We start from the raw sequence: 7,829 nt of genomic DNA, 5'->3' as shown, positions 1-7,829 counted from the left end.
CCCAGCTATAGTAGAGAGGCTGTTCAGTGCTCCCAGTCCCAGCTATAGCAGAGGCTGTACAGTGCTCCCAGTCCCAGTCCCATCTATAGCAGAGAGGCTGTTCAGTGCTCCCAGTCCCAGCTATAGTAGAGGGGCTGTACAGTGCTCCCAGTCCCAGTCCCAGTCCCATAGCTATAGTAGAGGCTGTTCAGTGCTCCCAGTCCCATCTATAGTAGAGAGGCTGTTCAGTGCTCCCAGTCCCAGCTATAGTAGAGAGGCTGTTCAGTGCTCCCCAGTCCCAGTCCCAGCTATAGCAGAGAGGCTGTTCAGTGCTCCCAGTCCCAGTCCCATCTATAGCAGAGGCTGTTCAGTGCTCCCAGTCCCAGTCCCATCTATAGTAGAGGCTGTTCAGTGCTCCCAGTCCCAGCTATAGTAGAGGCTGTTCAGTGCTCCCTCCCAGTCCCAGCTATAGTAGAGAGGCTGTTCAGTGCTCCCAGTCCCAGCTATAGTAGAGGCTGTACAGTGCTCCCAGTCCCATCTATAGTAGGAGGCTGTCAGTGCTCCCAGTCCCAGTCCCATATAGTAGAGAGGCTGTTCAGTGCTCCCAGTCCCATCTATAGCAGAGGCTGTTCAGTGCTCAGTCCCAGTCCCAGCTATAGTAGAGGCTGTTCAGTGCTCCCAGTCCCAGCTATAGCTATAGTAGAGAGGCTGTTCAGTGCTCCCAGTCCCATCTATAGTAGAGAGGCTGTTCAGTGCTCCCAGTCCCAGCTATAGTAGAGAGGCTGTTCAGTGCTCCCAGTCCCAGCTATAGTAGAGGCTGTTCAGTGCTCCCAGTCCCAGCTATAGTAGAGAGGCTGTTCAGTGCTCCCAGTCCCAGCTATAGTAGAGGCTGTTCAGTGCTCCCAGTCCCAGCTATAGCAGAGGCTGTTCAGTGCTCCCAGTCCCAGCTATAGCAGAGGCTGTTCAGTGCTCCCAGTTCTATAGTAGAGGGGCTGTACAGTGCTCCCAGTCCCAGTCCCAGCTATAGCAGAGAGGCTGTTCAGTGCTCCCAGTCCCATCAGCAGAGAGGCTGTTCAGTGCTCCCAGTCCCAGCTATAGTAGAGGGCTGTTCAGTGCTCCCAGTCCCAGCTATAGCAGAGAGGCTGTTCAGTGCTCCCAGTCCATCTATAGTAGAGAGGCTGTTCAGTGCTCCCAGTCCCAGCTATAGCAGAGGCTGTTCAGTGCTCCCAGTCCCATCTATAGTAGAGAGGCTGTTCAGTGCTCCCAGTCCCAGCTATAACAGAGAGGCTGTTCAGTGCTCCCAGTCCCATCTATAGCAGAGAGGCTGTTCAGTGCTCCCAGTCCCATCTATAGTAGAGAGGCTGTCCAGTGCTCCCAGTCCCAGTCCCAGCTATAGCAGAGAGGCTGTTCAGTGCTCCCAGTCCCAGTCCCAGCTATAGTAGAGAGGCTGTTCAGTGCTCCCAGTCCCAGCTATAGTAGAGAGGCTGCAGTGCTCCCAGTCAGTGTCCCAGTCCCATCTATAGTAGAGAGGCTGTTCAGTGCTCCCAGTCCCAGTCCCATCTATAGTAGAGAGGCTGTTCAGTGCTCCCAGTCCCAGCTATAGTAGAGAGGCTGTTCAGTGCTCCCAGTCCCATCTATAGTCCCATCTATAGAGAGGCTGTTCAGTGCTCCCAGTCCCATCTATAGTAGAGGCTGTTCAGTGCTCCCAGTCCCAGTCCCATCTATAGTAGAGAGGCTGTTCAGTGCTCCCAGTCCCAGCTATAGTAGAGAGGCTGTTCAGTGCTCCCAGTCCCAGGCTATCCCAGTCCCATCTATAGTAGAGAGGCTGTTCAGTGCTCCCAGTCTATAGTAGAGAGGCCAGCTCCCAGTCCCAGCTATAGTAGAGAGGCTGTTCAGTGCATCCTCAGTCCCAGTCCCAGCTATAGTAGAGAGGCTGTTCAGTGCTCCCAGTCCCAGCTATAGTAGAGAGGCTGTTCAGTGCTCCCAGTCCCAGTGTCCCATCTATAGTAGAGAGGCTGTTCAGTGCTCCCAGTCCCAGTCCCAGCTATAGTAGAGAGGCTGTTCAGTGCTCCCAGTCCCAGCTATAGTAGAGGCTGTTCAGTGCTCCCAGTCCCAGCTATAGTAGAGAGGCTGTTCAGCTGCTCCCAGTCCCAGCTATAGTAGAGAGGCTGTTCAGTGCTCCCAGTCCCATCAGGCTGTTAGTGCTCCCAGCTATATAGAGAGGCTGTTCAGTGCTCCCAGTCCCATCTATAGCAGAGAGGCTGTTCAGTGCTCCCAGTCCCATCTATAGTAGAGAGGCTGTTCAGTGCTCCCAGTCCCATCTATAGCAGAGAGGCTGTTCAGTGCTCCCAGTCCCATCTATAGTAGAGGCTGTTCAGTGCTCCCAGTCCCAGCTATAGTAGAGAGGCTGTTCAGTGCTCCCAGTCCCATCTATAGTAGAGAGGCTGTTCAGTGCTCCCAGTCCCATCTATAGCAGAGAGGCTGTTCAGTGCTCCCAGTCCCATCTATAGTAGAGAGGCTGTTCAGTGCTCCCAGTCCCATCTATAGTAGAGAGGCTGTTCAGTGCTCCCAGTCCCATCTATAGCAGAGAGGCTGTTCAGTGCTCCCAGTCCCATCTATAGTAGAGGCTGTTCAGTGCTCCCAGTCCCAGCTATAGTAGAGAGGCTGTTCTGTGCTCCCAGTCCCAGCTATAGTAGAGAGGCTGTTCAGTGCTCCCAGTCCCATCTATAGCAGAGAGGCTGTTCAGTGCTCCCAGTCCCAGCTATAGTAGAGGCTGTTCAGTGCTCCCAGTCCCAGTCCCAGCTATAGTAGAGAGTCTGTTCAGTGCTCCCAGTCCCAGCTATAGCAGAGGGGCTGTTCAGTGCTCCCAGTCCCATCTATAGTAGAGAGGCTGTTCAGTGCTCCCAGTCCCATCTATAGCAGAGAGGCTGTTCAGTGCTCCCAGTCCCATCTATATAGCAGAGAGGCTGTTCAGTGCTCCCAGTCCCATCTATAGCAGAGGCTGTTCAGTGCTCCCAGTAGTAGAGAGGCTGTTCTGTGCTCCCAGTCCCAGCTATAGTAGAGAGGCTGTTCAGTGCTCCCAGTCCCATCTATAGCAGAGAGGCTGTTCAGTGCTCCCAGTCCCAGCTATAGTAGAGAGGCTGTTCAGTGCTCCCAGTCCCATCTATAGTAGAGAGTCTGTTCAGTGCTCCCAGTCCCAGCTATAGTAGAGGGGCTGTTCAGTGCTCCCAGTCCCATCTATAGCAGAGAGGCTGTTCAGTGCTCCCAGTCCCATCTATAGCAGAGAGGCTGTACAGTGCTCCCAGTCCCAGTCCCTGCTATAGCAGAGAGGCTGTTCAGTGCTCCCAGTCCCAGTCCCTGCTATAGCAGAGAGGCTGTTCAGTGCTCCCAGTCCCAGTCCCAGCTATAGCAGAGAGGCTGTTCAGTGCTCCCAGTCCCATCTATAGTAGAGGGGCTGTACAGTGCTCCCAGTCCCAGCTATAGTAGAGAGGCTGTTCAGTGCTCCCAGTCCCAGTCCCATCTATAGCAGAGGCTGAGGCTGTTCAGTGCTCCCAGTCCCATCCCAGTCCCTATAGCAGAGGCTGTTCAGTGCTCCCAGTCCCAGCTATAGTAGAGAGGCTGTTCAGTGCTCCCAGTCCCATCTATAGTAGAGAGGCTGTTCAGTGCTCCCAGTCCCATCTATAGTAGAGGCTGTTCAGTGCAGTCCCAGTCCCATCTATAGCAGAGGCTGTTCAGTGCTCCCAGTCCCATCTATAGCAGAGAGGCTGTTCAGTGCTCCCAGTCCCATCTATAGTAGAGAGGCTGTTCAGTGCTCCCAGTCCCATCTATAGTAGAGAGGCTGTTCAGTGTGCTCCCAGTCCCAGTCCCATCTATAGTAGAGGCTGTTCAGTGCTCCCAGTCCCATCTATAGCAGAGAGGCTGTTCAGTGCTCCCAGTCCCATCTATAGCAGAGAGGCTGTTCAGTGCTCCCAGTCCCATCTATAGTAGAGGCTGTTCAGTGCTCCCAGTCCCATCTATAGCAGAGAGGCTGTTCAGTGCTCCCAGTCCCATCTATAGCAGAGAGGCTGTTCAGTGCTCCCAGTCCCATCTATAGTAGAGAGGCTGTCCAGTGCTCCCAGTCCCAGTCCCAGCTATAGTAGAGGGGCTGTACAGTGCTCCCAGTCCCAGTCCCAGCTATAGCAGAGAGGCTGTTCAGTGCTCCCAGTCCCAGCTATAATAGAGAGGCTGTTCAGTGCTCCCAGTCCCAGCTATAGTAGAGAGGCTGTTCAGTGCTCCCAGTCCCAGCAGGCTGTTCAGTGCTCCCAGTCCCAGCTATAGTAGAGAGGCTGTTCAGTGCTCCCAGTCCCATCTATAGTAGAGAGGCTGTTCAGTGCTCCCAGTCCCATCTATAGTAGAGGCTGTTCAGTGCTCCCAGTCCCAGTCCCATCTATAGTAGAGAGGCTGTTCAGTGCTCCCAGTCCCATCTATAGTAGAGAGGCTGTTCAGTGCTCCCAGTCCCAGTCCCAGCTATAGTAGAGAGGCTGTTCAGTGCTCCCAGTCCCATCTATAGTAGAGGCTGTTCAGTGCTCCCAGTCCCAGCTATAGTAGAGAGGCTGTTCAGTGCTCCCAGTCCCAGCTATAGTAGAGAGGCTGTTCAGTGCTCCCAGTCCCATCTATAGTAGAGGCTGTTCAGTGCTCCCAGTCCCATCTATAGTAGAGAGGCTGTTCAGTGCTCCCAGTCCCAGTCCCATCTATAGTAGAGAGGCTGTTCAGTGCTCCCAGTCCCAGTCCCATCTATAGTAGAGAGGCTGTTCAGTGCTCCCAGTCCCAGTCCCATCTATAGTAGAGAGGCTGTTCAGTGCTCCCAGTCCCATCTATAGCAGAGAGCTGTTGCTCCCAGTCCCAGCTATAGTAGAGAGGCTGTTCAGTCTCTCCCAGCTCCCAGTCCCATCTATAGCAGAGAGGCTGTTCAGTGCTCCCAGTCCCATCTATAGTAGAGGCTGTTCAGTGCTCCCAGTCCCAGCTATAGTAGAGAGGCTGTTCAGTGCTCCCAGTCCCCAGCTATAGCAGAGAGGCTGTTCAGTGCTCCCAGTCCCATCTATAGTAGAGAGGCTGTTCAGTGCTCCCAGTCCCATCTATAGTCCTGTTCAGTGCTCCCAGTCCCATCTATAGTAGAGGCTGTTCAGTGCTCCCAGTCCCATCTATCAGAGAGGCTGTTCAGTGCTCCCAGTCCCAGCTATAGTAGAGAGGCTGTTCAGTGCTCCCAGTCCCAGTCCCATCTATAGCAGAGAGGCTGTTCAGTGCTCCCAGTCCCAGCTATAGTAGAGAGTGCTCCCAGTCCCATCTATAGTAGAGAGGCTGTTCAGTGCTCCCAGTCCCAGCTATAGCAGAGAGGCTGTTCAGAGCTCCCAGTCCCAGCTATAGTAGAGAGGCTGTTCAGTGCTCCCAGTCCCAGCTATAGTAGAGAGGCTGTTCAGTGCTCCCAGTCCCATCTATAGTAGAGAGCTGTTCAGTGCTCCCAGTCCCCTCTATAGCAGAGAGGCTGTTCAGTGCTCCCAGTCCCATCTATAGTAGAGAGGCTGTCCAGTGCTCCCAGTCCCAGTCCCATCTATAGTAGAGAGGCTGTTCAGTGCTCCCAGTCCCATCTATAGTAGAGAGGCTGTTCAGAGCTCCCAGTCCCAGTCCCATCTATAGTAGAGAGGCTGTCCAGTGCTCTCAGTCCCATCTATAGTAGAGAGGCTGTTCAGTGCTCCCAGTCCCAGCTATAGTAGAGAGGCTGTTCAGTGCTCCCAGTCCCATCTATAGTAGAGAGGCTGTTCAGTGCTCCCAGTCCCATCTATAGCAGAGAGGCTGTTCAGTGCTCCCAGTCCCAGTCCCATCTATAGCAGAGAGGCTGTTCAGTGCTCCCAGTCCCATCTATAGCAGAGAGGCTGTTCAGTGCTCCCAGTCCCAGTCCCATCTATAGTAGAGAGGCTGTTCAGTGCTCCCAGTCCCATCTATAGTAGAGAGGCTGTTCAGTGCTCCCAGTCCCATCTATAGCAGAGAGGCTGTTCAGTGCTCCCAGTCCCAGCTATAGCAGAGAGGCTGTTCAGTGCTCCCAGTCCCATCTATAGCAGAGAGGCTGTTCAGTGCTCCCAGTCCCATCTATAGGCTGTTCAGAGGCCAGTCCCAGTCCCATCTATAGCAGAGGCTGTTCAGTGCAGTCCCAGTCCCATCTATAGTAGAGAGGCTGTTCAGTGCTCCCAGTCCCATCTATAGCAGAGAGGCTGTTCAGTGCTCCCAGTCCCATCTATAGTAGAGAGGCTGTTCAGTGCTCCCAGTCCCATCTATAGTAGAGAGGCTGTTCAGTGCTCCCAGTCCCATCTATAGCAGAGAGGCTGTTCAGTGCTCCCAGTCCCAGTCCCATCTATAGTAGAGAGGCTGTTCAGTGCTCCCAGTCCCAGTCTATAGTAGAGAGGCTGTTCAGTGCTCCCAGTCCCATCTATAGCAGAGAGGCTGTTCAGTGCAGTCCCAGTCCCATCTATAGTCTGTTCAGTGCTCCCAGTCCCATCTATAGTAGAGGCTGTTCAGTGCTCCCAGTCCCAGTCCCATCTATAGTAGAGAGGCTGTTCAGTGCTCCCAGTCCCCATCATCTGTTCAGTGCTCCCAGTCCCATCTATAGTAGAGAGGCTGTTCAGTGCTCCCAGTCCCATCTATAGTCTGTCCCATCTATAGCAGGCTGTTCAGTGCTCCCAGTCCCATCTATAGTAGAGAGGCTGTTCAGTGCTCCCAGTCCCAGCTATAGTAGAGAGGCTGTTCAGTGCTCCCAGTCCCAGCTATAGTAGAGAGGCTGTTCAGTGCTCCCAGTCCCAGTCCCATCTATAGTAGAGAGGCTGTTCAGTGCTCCCAGTCCCATCTATAGCAGAGAGGCTGTTCAGTGCTCCCAGTCCCAGTCCCATCTATAGAGAGGCTGTTCAGTGCTCCCAGTCCCATCTATAGTAGAGAGGCTGTTCAGTGCTCCCAGTCCCATCTATAGTAGAGAGGCTGTTCAGTGCTCCCAGTCCCAGTCCCTATAGTAGAGAGGCTGTTCAGTGCTCCCAGTCCCAGTCCCATCTATAGCAGAGAGGCTGTTCAGTGCTCCCAGTCCCATCTATAGTAGAGAGGCTGTTCAGTGCTCCCAGTCCCATCTATAGTAGAGAGGCTGTTCAGTGCTCCCAGTCCCTATAGTAGAGGCTGTTCAGTGCTCCCATCTATAGTAGAGAGGCTGTTCAGTGCTCCCAGTCCCATCTATAGTAGAGAGGCTGTTCAGTGCTCCCAGTCCCATCTATAGTAGAGGCTGTTCAGTGCTCCCAGTCCCAGTCCCATCTATAGTAGAGAGGCTGTTCAGTGCTCCCAGTCTCATCTATAGTAGAGAGGCTGTTCAGTGCTCCCAGTCCCAGTCCCATCTATAGTAGAGAGGCTGTTCAGTGCTCCCAGTCTCATCTATAGTAGAGAGGCTGTTCAGTGCTCCCAGTCCCAGCTATAGCAGAGAGGCTGTTCAGTGCTCCCAGTCCCAGCTATAGTAGAGAGGCTGTTCAGTGCTCCCAGTCCCATCTATAGTAGAGAGGCTGTTCAGTGCTCCCAGTCCCATCTATAGTAGAGAGGCTGTTCAGTGCTCCCAGTCCCAGTCCCATCTATAGTAGAGAGGCTGTTCAGTGCTCCCAGTCCCATCTATAGTAGAGAGGCTGTTCAGAGCTCCCAGTCCCAGTCCCATCTATAGTAGAGAGGCTGTTCAGTGCTCCCAGTCCCAGCTATAGTAGAGGGGCTGTTCAGTGCTCCCAGTCCCAGCTATAGCAGAGAGGCTGTTCAGTGCTCCCAGTCCCATCTATAGTAGAGAGGCTGTCCCAGTGCTC

This window comes from Oncorhynchus masou, chromosome 24 (genome assembly GCF_036934945.1).
Source record: "Oncorhynchus masou masou isolate Uvic2021 chromosome 24, UVic_Omas_1.1, whole genome shotgun sequence".
In the NCBI taxonomy this organism is placed as follows: domain Eukaryota; kingdom Metazoa; phylum Chordata; class Actinopteri; order Salmoniformes; family Salmonidae; genus Oncorhynchus; species Oncorhynchus masou.
The sequence above is the reverse complement of the archived record's forward strand: the minus strand, read 5'-3'. Positions refer to the sequence as shown.